Source organism: Cebidichthys violaceus, unplaced genomic scaffold (genome assembly GCF_023349555.1).
Source record: "Cebidichthys violaceus isolate CVI_PGR_0920_01 unplaced genomic scaffold, fCebVio1.0.p SCAF_25, whole genome shotgun sequence".
NCBI lineage: Eukaryota > Metazoa > Chordata > Actinopteri > Perciformes > Stichaeidae > Cebidichthys > Cebidichthys violaceus.
In genome coordinates, this window is record NW_027176428.1 from 174,658 (window position 1) to 193,205 (window position 18,548).

Below are 18,548 nucleotides of genomic sequence, written 5' to 3' on the forward strand. Positions count from 1 at the left end.
AACACCATGCTCACTCTGTGCACTGGTATTAAGGGAAGGCCTGGTTACAGGAATAGCCACCTGTTCCCTTCTGGTCTGGGACGACTGCCCCGACTGTCCCCAAGGACCCCCCCCCTCTCCTGCCACAACCACCCCAGTTACACAGTGAGAGGAATGGCAAAGCACAACAAAACACACCACAGTGGTCCACAGTCCACCGCAATTTGTAGATTGACACTCGGAATGAGTATTTCAGCGCAGTCAGTCCTTTTTCCTAAATCAATATTGGTAAAATCTATTATTTAGATTCGAAAACCTAAAGCATTTAAAGTTTACTTTAATTAACTGCCACGATTCGCCTTCCACTAAATCCATCCCTGATTTGCCAAAAGCAGATAACGATTATAAGCCTTAAGAGAAACCGTCTGGAATAGTTGTGTTATCTGTGGCTGAAAAATACCTGAATGGGGTCGTGTCAACCCCCCCCCCCCCCCCCCCCCCCCCCCCCCGCTCCTCCTGCTCCTCCTCCACACTAACATAAATACACAAACGCGCTCATCATGTTTCATGTGGACAGCTGCGACAACATACAGATGTTGGCGGAACCTCTGGCCACTGAATCTCCGAGCTAATTGTTTCCATTTACTTTTCAAAATAAAGATGGTGAACTGTGTTTATTTTATGCATGATGGCTGATTGTAACGTCGCTGGTGAGTAATGTATATTTAGGTGACTAACTCGAGACTAAAGCAGGATTTCCTGAGCATTCTTGTTATTTATTATCTCGGCCGCTTAAGTGTGTCATTACGCTGTTTGTCAAGTTCAATTATGGGTATATTATCGGTTAATTGTTCCGGCTGTTTTTTGTTCCAGTTCAAAGTCATTTATACGTCTAATAAAGGATTAATCTGTATTTTATTTTTCTGTCATCGCTGCTGTTTTCCATGTCAGGGTCTTTCTGGAAAGTATTATTAAGGAGGAAATGGAAACAAATGTTCTGAGCCACCACACCTTTCCTTCTTTTTAAATTGCCAGTTTTTGACATTGCACCTATTGAATTCATGAGCAGACACTAACCCCACTAGACTAGATCTAAACTACACCCAAAATACTGATGATAAATGATATCTTCATCCTGTGTGTAGAAACCCTTCAAAACCCCAACGCTGACAATGTTCTGGCTTCAGAGTGGCACTTTTCATTCTGTTCCTGTTCTGTGGTTTCTGTGCGAATAAGATTGATTTCAGGGCCGAGGTGTGAGGGAAAGGCTGCAGTCCATTTTAGGGGCCAATGTCATCCTCACTGCAGCTGTTGGTGGAGGCCTTCCTTTATAGCCTATTACCTCACCATAACCGGGTTATGAAAATATCATCAGTCTGTATGCATGTGCGTATGGACAGAGGGTGGCGCTTGACTCGGTGCTAAATTGAGAGTAATGATGGATCCTCGCGGTCACCGCCGGCTCAGTGTGCCACTTCTAAAGGTTAGAAAACTTACAAAGAAACGGTAATGTTCAGCAGTGATTATTTGTGTCCTTTGTGCACTCTTTATTTAAATTAGTTTACCTTATTTTCGGTGAAAAATGTAAGGTAAAGCCAAACAATGTGCTATTATTTTTACTTTGCATGCCCCTTGCGCATGAAGAAATTCACAGCCATTTCACAGGACGTCCAGTTTCGGTCTTCCACTCTGACATCACTCGTTAAAAAGTTAGTGTCACTTTTTTCTCAAACTCTTTTTTTTTTTTTCTTCCTCTGTGTTGCAACTCGGTGCCAGAAATCCTCCACACAGTACTTTCAGAAACCTCTTGTTTACTCGTGCCGACAGTACAGAAAGTGAGTCTGAAAGGGGGTCAGAGTTGCTCTTTGTACAGAGGTAATTGTGTCAAAACAGAAGAAAAAAAAAAGATCTTTCAAGTTCTCCAGCAGCTGTCGAGGGCAATTATGGCTTTTTGAAAAGACAGAATGAGACAGAAAAGGAGAGAAAGCAAAGGACCCGGGAGTTAGATTTAAAACAGAGATGCGTATGACAGTTACGATGTGTGCCTCGTGAAGAACTAGCATCCATTACTTATAGTGCAGTGTGAGAGTGCCTCGTTACTTTTCTATAAACCTGTTCTCCACACTTCTCCCTGGAACACGCCTTTAAAATGCTGAAGAACCTCGCCTCCCTCACTAATAAATGTCAGTGACATCGTCTCAATTTGTCTCTCTGTGCGGCACGCAACCGTCCTGAACCTCAAAAAAGTTACAGACGTAACCTTCGCCTTCCCGTCCTGGAAGACATTCAAAAACAGTTTTTCAAGCGAATTTGGTTCGCACCATGCACGACCTCAGAGTTCAGTTAAAACTACGACTTTAGTGTCAAACCTCTAATGCCCTGTCGGCAGCTTCCACATAAACAACAGGAACAGGCACGTGGCCTCGCAGCACAGTCGGGCATAAATTAGACAGAGGTTGTGATCTGGGGCCCTGACGGCTGTCAGCCGAGGGAGTGAGTGTGTGCTGGTGGAGAGGTGAGTAATAGATTGTCCAGAGAGAGGGGGGGGGGGGGGGGGGACGACAGACAATGCTGTGGATGCATGAGCTAAGGACATGCGTGAGTTTTTGGTTTGTGTGTGGTTACCAGTCACATGACACTTTAAATTCACTTATACAGCAGTTGTGCCGACAGTTTTCCATGATCAGACTACAATACTGGGAGAGAAAAAGTGAAAGTAAGTCCACAACAAGAAATCAGGGAAGTCCAAACTAAGTTTCTTTGTGTGTTTTAGTGCTTCATTCAACATTTATCAAACTACAACAGACTCTGTGACTTGCAAAACATGGTACTTAATAATTTGGTTTCATTGTCTTTGGCGGCACTTATGACAATAAGATCTCACTTACCAGAGATTCAAACTCTTATGATTTGTTATGTCACTGCAAACACAGAGTTCATCGTAATACTGAGGGTTGTTTCATGTACCCATGACTTATTTGCTAAACTGGTGTCCATTGCAGCGATTTATCGAAAAGCGTAACTTCAGCCAAGAAATGTAAACTTTATTTTTTTATTTTGTGTGTTTATTTGTGCACAAATTGAAAATGCAAATACAAACAGGCGGATGGAAGTGCACTTATTGAATTCTTTAGAGAGAACGATGCAAACCCTGTGTTATCTGGAGATTGTATACATGAAAGAAAATGCTGACATCTAAAGACACGGTGAAATCGTTTCAACAGCGCTCAGCAGGGAAAGATACACCAGTGGCCAGATTACTGAATCCGAGTCACTTCATTTGGAGGTATATATACACATGGCTTTTATGAATCACCTGCATTTAATCTGTAACACAGGCTCATAAATTTACCGGCATATTTCTATGAAGTACAAGTCGGTAATTATAAGAAGTTCCAGCTATTTAAGCTTTGGCTGTTGTTGAAAGAAAGTGGGTGATCTGTCCTCGGGGCACTAAGTCTACCGTCTTACTGGCATGTGACTGTTTACTGTACATCCATCACTTGCCATGGGATCTTTGTTATTACCTCAGGAGTTGCATTACATGCTGGAGGTGCCTTGTTCTTTGTGACTTTCTTCATGTGGGGCCTTTTTGTGCCACCGGGCTTTCTTAACTACCATGTACAAGCAGCAACCGTAGCATTCCTGCTATACTGTACCTGCGGCCTTGAGCAGACAATAGGTCACACTGTTCAACATGGCATTGTGATGGCATCGTGATGACATGTTTCAAAAGACCACCCACTCAAAGGACTCTATAAGAGGAGCTTTTGAACTTGTATGTCTGTGTCTCTGTAATCAGATTGCGGTTCCAGCTATGAATTCTATGTCCCTCCACAATGTGACACAGTGAGCACATTATGTCACTGACCACTATGGAAGCCAACCATGACAACGCACTGTAATGTGAACACGGTGGCGTCTTCTAACTGCATTTTGGTGAACACGAAGTATAATATCTACGAATTCCTAAATGACGTTTTTAGCGCAGCATGTGATGCATCCGGGTGATTTTGAGCGTTTCGTGTGCCTCTTGCTGCTTTTCCTCGCGCCATTGTTAGAAACCGACCTCGAGTAAATTGGATCCAGCATCCCCTCGAGCCGTCCGTCCAAGTTGAGCATTTGTCTGATGCATTCACTCAAAATGTTTGTTTTCATCCCGATAAGACAAAACAAAAGATGCGTATCATTTTCTCATGATCTCATCACACTCCAAACTGATTGAGCCTCTCTGCTTTCTCCAATTCCCCCCCGGAGACAGAAAGGTTACATATTTTGAATCTGAGTGTGCATCTTGATTGCAAAGAGGGAGGATCCAGTCTTTCATCTTTTTCGAATGATATGAGGCAGACGCTCGTGTCTGTAAAATCAGCAGCGTCTCTGTAGTGGTATGACCGTTCCACGCGGTCTGATTGAGTGTGTTTGTGTTTGTCTGTTTATCTAAACTTTTATCTTTCTGTCTCCCGGTATCATGTCAGTCGAGTGTGTTGCATGACAATGTCTAGTCCTCTGGATCTGAGACCCTCACGACAGCTGGTTTGAATGTGTCGCCACTTCAGGGTAGATACAGATAAACGTCACAATAGTTGAAAAAGAAGGACTATGATGTTGACAATGTCTGAAAGACGATCCCCGACTAGACGCACATGAACACGGTACGAGTAGCCAAACACACTTCAAACTAGTGAGTGTAATAGCAATCTCAATAACGATAATTCTGACTAAATATTATACATTATTGTATTTTTCACTTTTCACATGTGAACCAAGATGATTTAACATCAACAACGGCAACACGTTATACAGACTGTCAGGTAACTTGTTGATTGGACAGTTTTGACGATTGTCATCTTACATCATCCGGACCCACGAGGGGAAATGATGTATACACAAATCAGATTTTTTTTGTCATCCAATGGATTAGATTACTAATTTGTATTCAGTAATTGACAACACTTCAAAGTAATCTGACCCAACTCTGTTAGTAGTTTAGCTTTTGATATCATGCTGAAATCACATACCTGCTATCTTAAAATCAAGTCTTTTTTTTTCTTTTTCAAACCAGAAAAGACATTTTCAAGCTGCGTCGGTTCTGATGTTTGGTCCGCAATAGGGTTTAATTGACAGCTTTCACGCCAGCCCAAATGATCCGTATTAACTGGAAAAAATGTACGTGAGTTCGGTTTTACCAAAACTGAACGGATGGGAAAGCACCCCTAAGGGCTTTTCACACTGCACTGTGCCACAGGCTAAGTGAGCTGTTAGCCTGGGGCTCAGGGAGCTGTCAAGAAAGCTTTCACACTGGCACAACCCTGGCAGATTCCTAAACGGGCAAACCCCAACTTAAGCCAGGGACTTGCTAGCTAACCTCGAGTTACCGGGGTTATCCCCTGAAAATCAACTCAACACAAAGCTAAATGTTGCCAATGTGAAACAGGGCTGAAGAAAACAATGGAATTTGCGTCCTGTTTTTGTTGTCCAATACAGTCTATTGTAATCATGTGTTCCAACGGACACGTAACCCAGGGCTAGTAGAACTGCAGTGTGATTTGTGTAGCCCTGGTTAATCCTTGGTTAACAGTGTGTGTGTGTGTGTGTGTGTGTGTGTGTGTGTGAGAGTGTGTGTGACAAAAGGGGGCTAAATTATCCCAGCGTCAACTCTCAGCCCAGGGCTAAGGATAGCCTGAAGTGAATATGCAGCGTAAAAAGACTATAAGTTTAGCATGATAGCATGCAAACATTTGCCCATTAGAACGAAACGCAAAGTAAAGCACAGGCAAATGGGAATGTCATTAGTTTTACAGGAATTTGGTCGTAAATCAAAGTATCTGTTCTGTTCACATGTTGCCTCTAAAAACGAGAAGAAAACGGCAGCCATGCCTCTTTTGTCCTCTGTGCTCCTGTTGCGTTAGCCGTCGCTGAGCAACCGAAACCTGCACACGGCGATGATGATGATGATGATGATGATGATGATGATGAAATCACAGCTGATTTTAAGCCTCTCTGACTAAAATGAACAAAGTAAAAACAAAGATAAAATTGATTTCCAGCACCGTAAATCCCTCACAGTAGCTTTACTGCTCGGTGTGTCAGTTTTGCTGACCTTTCAACTGTTGGGACGTCACTGGAAAAGGTGAAGCAAGTCCGTGGGACAGATCGTAAAGCTCTAGCCTTGAGCTAAAATTATTTACTTCTCCATGTATCTATCTATGAACATTTAGAATAAAGAAAAAATATGTATCCAAAAGTTCCAAACTATTTTTTTATCTCGGGTGCGCAGCCGTCTCGCCCTGAAAAATGGACACATGGGAACGCTTCAAGAGTCAAGTAGATTACGTCAAACTATAACATCACTAACATTTGCTAAAGTTTTAAAGACCTGATGTGCAACGACGGCTATAAACTTGTGTCGAAAGACATATTCCTCTCCGCACACCATGAAGTGAGCCTGAGTGAGAAGTGCCACACACAGCAAGAAAAGAAATCTCAGAGTTGGACCTAGTCGTGTATGAAATGTCATTTTGTTTGTCCCCTGTAACCAGTGATTACATACTCCAGAGTGAGGCACTGAACGGGACCCATTTTCTATCCTGGAGGGGCTTTTATTGAGCCTTAAAGTCAGAGAAGAAGGATTGTATATCCCTCATATTGGGGGACCAGCGCCAGGCATGACTAACTCTGGGTCATTTAAAAAGTTTGCTCGGTGCATACTGTGTGCACGTGAGCGTGCACACAGTATGCACGCACGTGAGCGTGCGCACAGTATGCACGCACGTGAGCGTGCGCACAGTATGCACGCACGTGAGCGTGCACAAACGTTCACACAGTGCATTACAACAGAGTTGCATGCATGAACGCAATTACTTTTTCTTTCACACACTTTACACAGCAATTTTGTTGTCTTTGAAAATCTAATTAGGGTTGTCTAAAAACCGCCGTCACTCTAAGTTGATACAAAAAAGAACAAAAGTCACTTTGACCTTTTCAAACTGACAGGATGTTCCAGCCACACCCGTTACTTGAAAGGATGCCAGCGTTTTCCTGCACCTTTTTGGAACAAATCTGACATGCTCCAATTGATACGGCATTACCGCTGATATAATAGGACAAAAAGAGCTCTTGCCATTGAGAAAGTAAAGATTTAAGACGAGATTTAACCCCTGGGATTTTGATCTTTTAATAGATTTTTTCCCCACCTCAAAGCTCCTTAAAGAATGCTATAAGAGGAAAGGAATTTCAATTTCCTGAAATTCAAACCAACACAAGAAATGATACGCTCCCCACTCCTCGCAGCCCCCTGCTGGCTAGCTAATAGGCTAGGAGTGATTGACAGCATAGACTCACGCCTGCTGCCTCTCAGGCTCCCCCTTGTTAGGATGCATGGGTTTCTGCACTTTTCAGTTTTAAATCAGGGAATGTAGCAAACAGTTTCTCTGAGATTCTTTTCATCTTTGGCTAATCTGAACTTTAGCCAATAGATATTACTCAATAAAAGAGCTTTCACGATAAATCTAGATTTTATCATGACAAGATCAAATCTACAAATACCTCAAACTGCCAGATGTCTTCTCAGCCTTTTACCACTGTCTGATTCTTCCTCTCTTCCTGTTTAGCACTTCCGCTGAATGTCCCTCGTATTCTTTTTCCATCTCACATGTCCTTCTGTTTCATTGCCTACTGTTGTCCCCGCCTGCAGATGTCAGTCCCAGGAGGTTTATGGGCTCCGCACTGCTGTTACCTGCTGACACTAATCCACACTGAAAGTCTCCGGCCGCTACAAGACCCATAGCTAGCTGCAAAAAGCTTTTCAGGTCCCCCTGTACGTCCATTTCTTTCCATCTGAGTGGGCGCACATAGGACTGTTCTCCTCCTCTGCTTACATTGTCGGTGAACTCTTGGAAGTTCTCACTACGTGCATGAGTGCATTGGCAGCTATGGATGGTTCTCCTACAGTTTTTGAGAGCACAAATAAGTCATTAAAAAACATCCGGTCAGCAAAGTACATATGAATTCAAATTGGAATGTACATGTGCATATTTACCAAGGAAGTAAAAAGATTTGAGGTTATTAGACTTTGTATGCATGCACTGAAAACATACTGTATGCAACACAGCCAATAAATATCTCAAATTGGATGTCGGTTATTATAATCTGATTACAGTCAATATCAGTGCACCACATGACACAAAAAACTCATTTAAACGCCGTTGCATAACTGCTGAGCAAAATCCAAACCGGGTCAAAGAGCAAAAGCATGATTTGTGTTCCCACTTGGGACAGCTGACAGAAACTCCTTCTGGTCCCGAAAATTCCGTTAGTCCTAAACTTCCAAAAACACTTTAAAACCCCCCCCGTCCACAACAGTTGTAAATGTGTCAGTGCACACAAGTGGTGCTCACAAACATCGAGGGGGGGGAGTCGACATTGATCAAAGGGCAGAGAACGCTGTTGTGAAAGACGAGAGCTTGTGTAGCATTGAACGGATGTTACACGTCACCACTGGAATGATGTTGAATCTCGGTTTGCAAACATTGTGTTTCGCACAAACCCGCGTTGACTTATTCGCGGTTTATGAAAGTTGGCTTGAAAAGGTCATTTGCGTCATCGCTGGGATCGGCATCGAGTCAACATATAGCAAAAATGATGACAATCCAGCCATTCTGAATAAATCAGTGATGAGTCGCAGGCTTAACTCCCGGATCTAACAATGTCCAAAAGTTTTTATTTGTTGCTATCCACATGGGAATGAGGCTGTGATGTGATGACAGTGAGAAGTTTGCCAGAGGGTCATAACTCACCATTGACTATCATCGGCCAATTAAAAGTCTACATTTCTTGCCTTCCCGTTGGTTTTATTTTTCATTTGACAAATCTTTGGGTCAATAGCTCTGAAATAGTTTCATTTCCTTGAGTTTCTTATTCAAGCGTACTTGAGCTACTGTTTGGAGTTTTCAGAAAGGTAAACATTTGCCTATGGATACTGCTTTGTTTACTTGGTTTCATGGACCTGATCTGATCAGTCTTGAAAAGGTAAATGTGTTTCCTTCTCGATAGATAATTGTACAATTTGTTTTCTTTTGGCAGATATATATGCTCTGCTGAAAGTCACATGCTGATATGCACTGGCCAACTTGTCTGCTTGTTGCTCTAAAAAACATGACCACAAAGTAAGCAAAACATGAAGAGACATTTTTTTTATTACTACCAAAATACTGCGTATTCTGGGCGAAACCAACACACTCGATGTTTTTAGGCAGAACGTTATTAAACATAACCGTATTTGTTTACATTTGGCACTTAAATGTGGTGAAAAGTGGAGGGGGGGGTTCAGCTTCTCCCAGGACATAAAAGCGCCATAAGTCAAACAAACATAAAACATGATACATTCACTTCAAGGTTTTACAGCCAGAGCCAGCTTCAGGCTTCTGCAAGTTGATTTGTGTAGTGCACGGAAATACAAGGGAAGCCAATGGCTGTTTAGAAGAGCACTGAAAAAAAAAATGACTGGTGGGAATGTAACAGATTTATTATGTATGGCAAAAACATACAAGAAAACATTTTAAATAATTTTCCTCTGGCCTAATACAAATTGTACCATATTAAGAAAAGGCCAGTTTGAATTGAATGCGTAGAGGGAAATGTCTTAATTTACAGAATGTAGTCAAAACATAAAAAGGTCACAACAAAGCAGTGAATGTGCTGTTTTTTAAAAAAAAAGAAAAGACTAAAGACTTTAATTGAAGCCTAATTTGTCAAAGTGGAGCTCAATCAAGTCGGGTCAGAGGTAATGCCATGTACTGTATGTACCGCCTGCTACTGACTGAACGCTCCACCTCTCTGCTCATTCAAAACGTGGTGAAGGAGCTTGCATCAATAAGCAGTCCCGGTAATTAGAAATGATTGACAAGCAGTCGGGTTGATCCAGCAATCCCAGCCTTGCATAAAATGTCCCCCTGAGCTGTTTTTTGGGTCCTGGCTCCGGTCCACCCGGGTTCCGAGCACATGTGGCCTCCAGATGTGACTCCTGGGACGGATGCAGTGAGGCACGCGAATGACTCTGTGAAGAGAAGCACTCAGCACAGATAGAGTGGTTGAAACACGGACGCAGTCACATCCCTCATGTGTGTCCCTTAAGGGACTGTCCCATCGGCGAGACCCTGTAGTTTTCTGAAAGATGGACATGTGGACAGTAGAGAAATGACTGTTGGCCTACATCAATCCCAGACTGACCTTTACCTTACAAATCCACTGATAAAAGGTTATGAAATCATACAGATGAAATACTCAACCCTGGCTGGAATGTCTTTAAAGTAATTATGAGTGATTAGTGCTATATATGCTTGACCTATAATATGCCCAAGATGTTTAATCTTCTGGCTATAAGATTATTAATGTTATAATGACTTGGCTCAATGGCAAGTCTGTGGCCACAGCTCTAAACATTACTTAAAAAATGTTGAGCCATGAGGATCCAGTGTAAAGAAATGATCAATCTATTTGCTGTGACGGCAGGATTATGGTATGCGTCTGACCTTTGACATACAGCTCTAACCTACTGCTGATGTTATATGCAGGGGTGGTGGTGGGAGTTACATTTACTCTTGTTACTGTAACTTGTCTTTTATGTGCTACTCTTCTTTTAGAAATGTTCACTTTTACATACGTAGTCTGCTTAGTAGCGTCCTTGCAGTAGCTACATTTCAAGTCGCGTGCGTTAGAGTAAAAAAAGTAAAGACGCATGAAAAAAGGTCCTCATGAACTGTGTGAGAATGGAACAAAAGAAAGGAGATAAATGAACAGGGGCTGCGGAGAAGAAGCCGCTGGTGTGACTCCGGCCGCAGGAGCTTCAGAGAGGTGACGCTCTGCACACAGCTGACACGCCGGTAGCGGTGCAAAGTCATTGATAGGCCTACTCTTTGGTCAGTGAGCGTGAGGGGGGCTAGGGCTAGCACTTAGTGAACTGTGCAAATAAAATGCTCGAAATCAATGGTGTATGATTAGGCTAGCGTCATTGTACCTCGGCATGCCTTAATTAATCGCACCACCCCGCGAGCACGTTAGCTAACAAGCTAAACACTTTAAAAGCTCGCGGGGGGGCCATCCACAGATTACGTCTGCGTTCACCGAGGTACGTCCTTTTGCCTTCAGGTGTTCGAGGCCTTTCCGCTGTTAAATTACTGCAGAGCCATGTGTGGAAGAGAGACTGGGACCGGTTGCTCTGGGACAGCGAGGTCGCTTTGAGAATGGACGAGCAGAGAGGTTGAACCTGGAGCAGGTTGAAGATGACGTTGACTATAAAGAGGGATGCAATTTTATGTTTTTAACTGATAATGGCTGCAAAGGCCTGTTTGTAGAAATGTATTTATTGTCGGTTTGGACATGAAGGCTCTTGTTGCTGAAGTTCCGCTAACCTGTACATGTTGATGTATAAGGCAATTTATTTTGAAGCCTTAATATGTTCTTTAACAGTATAGCTTCATATACATATCTTCATAACACCTCCCTAACCCTCCCATTTTAAAAACATGACCCAGCAACGCTTACTGAGAGTAGCCTGCATTGTGACTGACATACTTTTTTGCTTTTATCAAAGTCATCATATCTTTTGCATTTGTTGATGTAGTCTCTAGTTTGTCGTAGTCAGATCCTGAAGGAAAAAAACGAATCAAATCAGCTGTTTTGTTCAAATGCCTCTTTTGTCTATTCAGTACCAAGACCCCCCACTGAAATAGAAGCCAGACCATAATTTGTGCGTGTAAGTGTATGTGTACACTATCCAATACGTTGGCACTGCCTGTGATCCTAGTATCAAGGTTTAGGTTCCGAGCATTGTCAGCATCCAAGCGCTTCACAGTTTTCTAGGGAAACGTCCACGATAAGTTGATTATACCTGGAGCCAAAAGCTCTCAGTAGGAAAAGTATGGGCTGCCCTCAAGATATTCACCTGTGGTCTGCCGCAAGGAACGCTCTGCCACCGTGAGGGTTTGTGGATTGAGGGTGCCGGGACAAACTTGTGGTTAAATCTTAGTAAACAGAGCGGTTAAAAAGAAAACCGGGAATGCAGAGAACAGAGGAAAGAGGCAGTAAGGAAAATAATCAACAGAGAGAAAAGACAATTCAGTTTTTTTAAGGGGACTACTTGAGTTTGATGTTTGCACCCTTTAACACATTATTCACTGTGGGATTAGAGCATAAAAAGCTGAGTCTTTTTTCTCTCATTCAGAATTTGGAGTTTGGACAATCGGACAGTACTCTCAAGTCAGAGTTTGCAGCTCTGTTTGATCATTTCGTACAGTTTTTTGCGAACCCTGGAAAGACATCCTCGCCACGTGGGTGCGTCCGCGTCCGAGAGAAAAGGGTGCGCGCATCTCTGATCTCGACAGCACTCCCCTGAGAACAGGTTTTCATCTCTCATCCCTGATAAATCTCTGAACAAAAACAAGAGATTCTGATATTTTTCAAAGGAGGGCTGAGAAAAAAATCCATAATGCGTCCGGGTGGAGCCTTTCATCAATATCGCATGAGGATCTCGCAGGGTTCTCATGTGAAGCCGGCAACGGGGTTTTGTTTTTCTACTGCAGCTCTGTCCGCAGAACGCTGGGTTTTTTGCGCGGAGCTGTGGGAATGTGGCAGTGGAAGACGTAGTGTGGACGCTGAAAACAAAAGTAGGTCTCGACAGGTTGAAGGTCCGGCACAATGGAGGGATTGTAGGGGTTTGCCCACAGTTGCAGTTGTTTTAATTGGCTGAAGTTGTAGTAGCAGTAACTTCTCCTTTAAAGAAACAGATGAAAGGCATTACCTGCCTGTTGTGGTCTAAATATTGAATGGCTGGACGGACCAAAAAAAGTGATGAGTCTCCCTCTGGATCTATCAGGGCCATGTTGTGCTCTATTGGCAACAAAAAAGACTCTTCGTTTTTTTACCCTTTCGGTCTGGTTGAAGATTGTACAGTGTTTTGTTCCCCATGTACAAAATAACATCTATTTGTAGAGAGGACTTTCTACAACCTAAAACCCAATCCATCCTTTGTGGCCGGCGATTCCAAAAGGAAATGATGCTTTATGAGAGCAGAAAGAGTGAACCAAAACAGGGAATTGTGGGCCCTAAAAGCAAAATGATGATGATGCTTAAACCTTGCAGAGTCCGTTGATAATTAAATGTGGATTTGTCACTCCAAGCCCCTTACAAATACACATAGTCCTGTGATCAGTAAATAGGTTGTTAATATAAATCTGAGGCTTTAAGGAAATTAGCTGCTTGTACTTGATGATGAAGACGTTGTCTTATGTTGCTGCTGGTTAGTAAGTCAGTAATCGACAAAACAATTTATTTTTCATACCAATTTGATCAAATCAAACCTTTCTTCCTCTCTCACAAGTCGTCCTCTGCTCTCTCCCTCCTACCTGCCAGCCCTCCAGAGGTCAAGCATCATCTCTCCGTTCAGACTTTGGCAGCACGGCTCATCGAGTGCAGCCACACCTGTGTGTCTGTCAGTGTCGTGACCTCCCTTGCAGCCCCTCAGGTCGACACAAAGATGTGCACTGTATGACCCAGCACACACGGAACAAACGCCTTAATTCATCTCCACTCGCTCTTCACCTTTTTTTGTTCTCCTCCTGCTCCGTCACCCCCACCTCACAGGAGAGGGACACCGAAAGAAGGTCATTATCTGGTGCAGGGCTAAATGAGCCATTGCTAACAATGATGAAAATCACAACAAATCTCTCATTAAAGGAAGAAACAGTCCAACGGACAAAGTTTGGGTCCCACCGGCAGAGCATTCTGGTTGGTTGACCTGGAACTGATACCGTTCAGCAGACGGCGAGGATGGAAATCCTCCAGCCTTACGGGAACAAAGTGAGGGAGAGTAGCGTAAAGGCCTCTTCTGTCAGATTTGTGCCGTGAGGGTGAACATTTATGTTCCTTAAGTCTCCCTGCTTCAGAACACTTCCTGGCGTAATCTTCATGCTCCGGTACGCACATTGTCATCTTGCAGATTAAGCATGGAAAGAATAACAGCACCTGACCACACATTAAATACTGTATAGCACTCTTGGCTCAGTCTATTGCTTCCTCAATGCTGTGTCCCGTGAGAGGAGAGAGGGGACAAGAGTGCATCGGCCCTGTTGTGGAAGAACAGAGCTTGGTATGTGCAGAATTTCCACAGAGGTCTCTGTGTCTGAGCCGTGGCTTGACCTTGCTCTGGGTCTCATCAGGCGTCTCTCGGCGTGAGACGAGAAGGCAGGAGGGGACCGGCGCTTCACCCCGGAGGAAATGAAAGAGGGCGAAGGTACCAAGTCCCCGCTGACCTCCATCCCTTTACATTGTCACTCAGAATGACCTCAGAGAACCTGCCTACAACTTGTATGTCTGTCCAAGGGGCCCCCTCTGCGTGTTTTAAATACTTAACTGATTTAAAGAAAGCACACGGCACACTGTGGTGCTTTCAGATGACGAGTCTGCTGTCTATCAAAATGAGCAATTTCTCTCTCAGTTTGACACATGACAAAGTAACACCTGTGTGATACAAAACAGACCCCACAGCTTTTTCAAAACCATCAGCTATTAAAGCTCTTTGGATAAACCAGTCGTACACAAATACACCTTCACTGGCACTGAACGGAGCTGTGAAGCTGCCATAGACTGCATATAAGAAGTGGACGTAGTACTCGTGACGTCACCCATTGGTTTGTGGACTAAGGTTTTCAAGCCTCAGGTTCGGCATTTTGGCCGTCGCCATCTTGGATTTTGGCCGTCGCCACCTTGGTTTTTTGTAACCAGTGAACGAAAGTGACCATATTAGGAGTCATGTAGAGACACCATATATGGCTCTAGTAGCGGTAGCAACCTGTCAATTACAAGTTAGCCACACTCTAAAGCACACCCTGCTTTATGGTCCATTTTAATCTAATATAATCATAATTTACTAAATGAACATCATTCCGTATTAAAGAAGACTTGAATCTAGCGATTTAGACCATAAACTCATGTTTACAATGTTTACTGAGGGAATAAATCAAGTGAGAAGTAGAGTCATTTTCTCATAGACTTCTATACAATCAGACTTCTTTTTCAACCAGGAGTCGCCCCCTGATGGCCAGTAGAGAGAATGCAAGTTTAAGGCACTTCCACATTGTCTTCACTTTTTAGAACCGGAGGTTGCCGCCGGGATGCTGCTAAGCAATTGTTGACGTAGTGGCCAAACGGGGCATTGCAACTTCCACGTGCATCACGTGATGCACGCTGCCCCTAAAAGTATGTTTTCCTCACACTCAAAACGGTCAGTTACCGTTAATTGACACAAATGCTGATCTAAGACCTTTTAAAAGTTATCTTGGGTCTTGGCAGTGATGAAGAGCAATTGTAGGAATTCTGTTTGAGTAGCATAGTAAGTCATGTCAATGAAATACTGTTGGGTTTCATGGTGTTAGGGTGGTGCAAAGAGGGTGTGAGTTGAGCCAATGGTCTTGCTGTGTGTGTCCCTGAGTAAACATAGAGTCATTAGCCACTTCCTCCGGTGTCTCCTCTGCACAACCATGGCCACTTGACCCTCATAAAAGTGATGAACAGTTCGTCCAGAGATGCTTCATTGTGTTAGCACTCGTTAGGTTAGACTTTCACCTTGTGGAGCACCTTTTACTGTTGGCTCACCTCAGATTGACAAAGATGTATAATAAGTTCTCAGACACACATGACCTGTCTCTCAGTGCCGCCTCGAATCAGTATTTAAAAGCCCTCCCGCTGCCTTAGACTCATGAATGGGTTTAAAGACGTCTCGGGGCAGAACGGCCCATCGCTCAGTAAACATATGACATTGGTTAATGCACAGCAAGGATGGTTTCATGGGGTTCCCTGTAACGCTACACCACAAGTTGGATGGCATTAACTCTGGCTGTGTGACTTTAATGGAAACGAGGGAGAGAGGAGCCTCCACCTCGGAGCCTTCAGTTCTCCAGTGTGTTGGCTAACAAGTCTGTTCAAACATTTTCCTTCCTTCCTCACAAAAGGCATACATTTCCCCCCGGTGTCTGTTAACAATGACTTTTATGGATTATAGTTGTCAGGCCGTTCATTGGTTTATATATCGTGTAGCCTCAGTTGTGTTGCTTTAAAGCCTAACATGTAGTATGCAGGGATGTGGTTATAGTGTATACCATACAAGCACGTACTGTATGTTGTGTACTAAAGGAGTTTAATTGTCCTTCGCTGAGCCCTGACCCTGGTTAATAGGTATCTTATCTTACGATAAGTTTTTCACACCTACAATGCAGAAGCTGTTTAGACAACGACACTCCTTGGTTAGGGTTAGGAAAAGATCATAGTTAGGAGTAGAATAGCTACGTTTTTTGCATAATTTATGTAGGCGGCGTAAGTGGCATTAGTGAAGTCTATAGGTTCTGCAACAAAATTACGGTAAGATAAGTCAACATTGACTTGGTTTAACACTAGATATTCATGGTTATTTCTGGAACAATGAGTCCTTAGTTACATGTTCTTGTTGGTAGATTGTTCCTGCTATAGCTAGTTAGCTAACTGGCGTTAGCCCCGAGTGTTGGTTTGAAACTTCATCTCCAGCAAACTCATAGACTACAAGGTGAAGGAGTCTAAAATATAAACATGATAAATATGCACTTGCTCCAGACATACATGATTATGTGAAAAGACTGATGCTAAAGCTACATGTCCCTACAAATCAGTGCAGGGTAGTAAGCACTAATGCTATTAGTCTTACACAGTTTATATTAGTGTTTCATTTAAATGATCGTTCATATTGGTTTCTAACATGAGTCAACATCCTCATCAGTTAAATATGCATGCAGTTTGAGGACAAATAGCATCTCAGCTTTGCCTCTTCACAGAGCTATTGATCTTTTCAGCATCACTGGAGGATTGTTAATCTGCTTTCACACCAAAATGCACAAGGGCAACATTGAGCAATGCCATTATTTTGCAGCGGCAGTCGCCTGGGGCCCTGCTGCACGAGCCGTAGCCGCACACAATTACCTTATTTTCTGACGGAAAAGTTCAACTAAATTGAACTCTGACCTCCACCACACCACGTGTGTCCAAAGACATTCCAGCAGTGATGGAAATTCAAAGTTATGATGGTGTATTTTATCCTGCAGTCTGGTCCTCTAACTAGGCAGGCTTACACATTTGGTTATCTTGAGAAATAACCATTAACTCTTGCAGTGTGGCCTTTTACATTGGAATCATTTTCATTCCCTTATTTGAATTTAACTTGCCAGCACAGTGGCAAACAGCCTGCACCATCTACACCTTAATTGCCAACAGTCACTTTAACGATGGAGTAACTTAACACTAAACAGCATACCCAAGTATCCCCACCCTTACCTGATCCGGTAAGCAAGCGAGTGGTAGCTGGGCTCATTACGGCTCACATGGGGCACGGTGTCATACCACGGCTCATAAAAAAACATGGTCACAGCAGCTCTGGGGGCGACGCAGCCAGCTTCCACAGGCATTATTTATGCTGGGGGTGTGTTTGAGGGGGGGGCGGTGAGCAGTTTGGTTCCCTGTCCGTCACGCTGCTCGAGGGGTTCAACCTGGGCTCCGTTTTATAAGCCTTCGGTGCCAGGGGCCCCAGCTCACACCGGCGTGGGAAAAGGAGGCTAACCATCAGGTTGTGTAGAGCTTTTTTTTTATGGTGTATTGTCCAGAATGAGAGTGGAGGTTGGGGCCCCGGAGACCGTGACCTTTGTGACCTTTATACACACACATAAAAATAGCCACATCCTCATAATTGCTCATAACCGAAAGCTCAAATCTTCCTTCTCCTTACTTTTTGTAGCATGAGCAAAGGCGGTAATTTATGTGCTTGATGGACCTCTTGATCGTAATCTCTCGTTGCTCATCTCCCTCCCGCATCAGATGTGTGCAGCCAGGATGTAAGTGTGTGTTTGTGGTATGAGCAACGCATCAGTGGGCTTGACGAATCCACATCTTAGAGCCTCAGTTGATTTGCTCCAGTCCACCGCTGAATCATCCCTCTCTTAGTGAATGATTCAGCAGCGACCAAAACTGGGCTTGTCCGCATTTTTGCTATGACTACTGAAGACTCATTTAGTATCATAAGCAGCAGGTTCAAGTCCACTTCAGATTAGAACTGCATTAAAATCACAACACAGCATCTGCTCTCTCCACTGCTGGAGAAATATGTATTGCAATCATGATTGGCAGCAATGTGACATTGGGGATTTCCTAAATTTCTACCTTCTTTTTTGCACTTTCTTTTTTTTTCTTTTCAAACCCAGTACACACTGCCAGAGTGTTCCTAGTCAAATGCATATTTAATATTTAATAATGCACACTATACGTATTGGTGCTGCATGCTGTGTATGTGTTCTAATCATTGTAGAAGAAAAAGTTACGAGTCCACAATGATATGCTGTAAGGGTCTATGTAATTTGATATTGATTATAGGGAAATACAATAATGATTTAAAGAACTAATTTGTTTTGTTTGTGTTGAGTTTATAAGCAGTTGTTGATTTCCAGAAGAAATTCCTTACAAACCCGTAATACAAAACATTATATTAATAAATGACA

General features: G+C 43.2%; 1 protein-coding gene across 1 annotated transcript in view; it reads left to right on the top strand.

Annotated features, from left to right (window-relative positions):
• Nucleotides 1–1,439: 1,439 nt before the first annotated feature.
• LOC137879334 (semaphorin-3F-like) overlaps nucleotides 1,440–18,548 on the top strand; it is a 106,115-nt gene continuing 89,006 nt past the window's right edge. The window contains exon 1 of the mRNA XM_068719948.1: nucleotides 1,440–1,462. The gene's annotated coding sequence lies outside the window, so the exon portion shown is untranslated. The remainder of the gene's footprint in view (nucleotides 1,463–18,548) is intronic.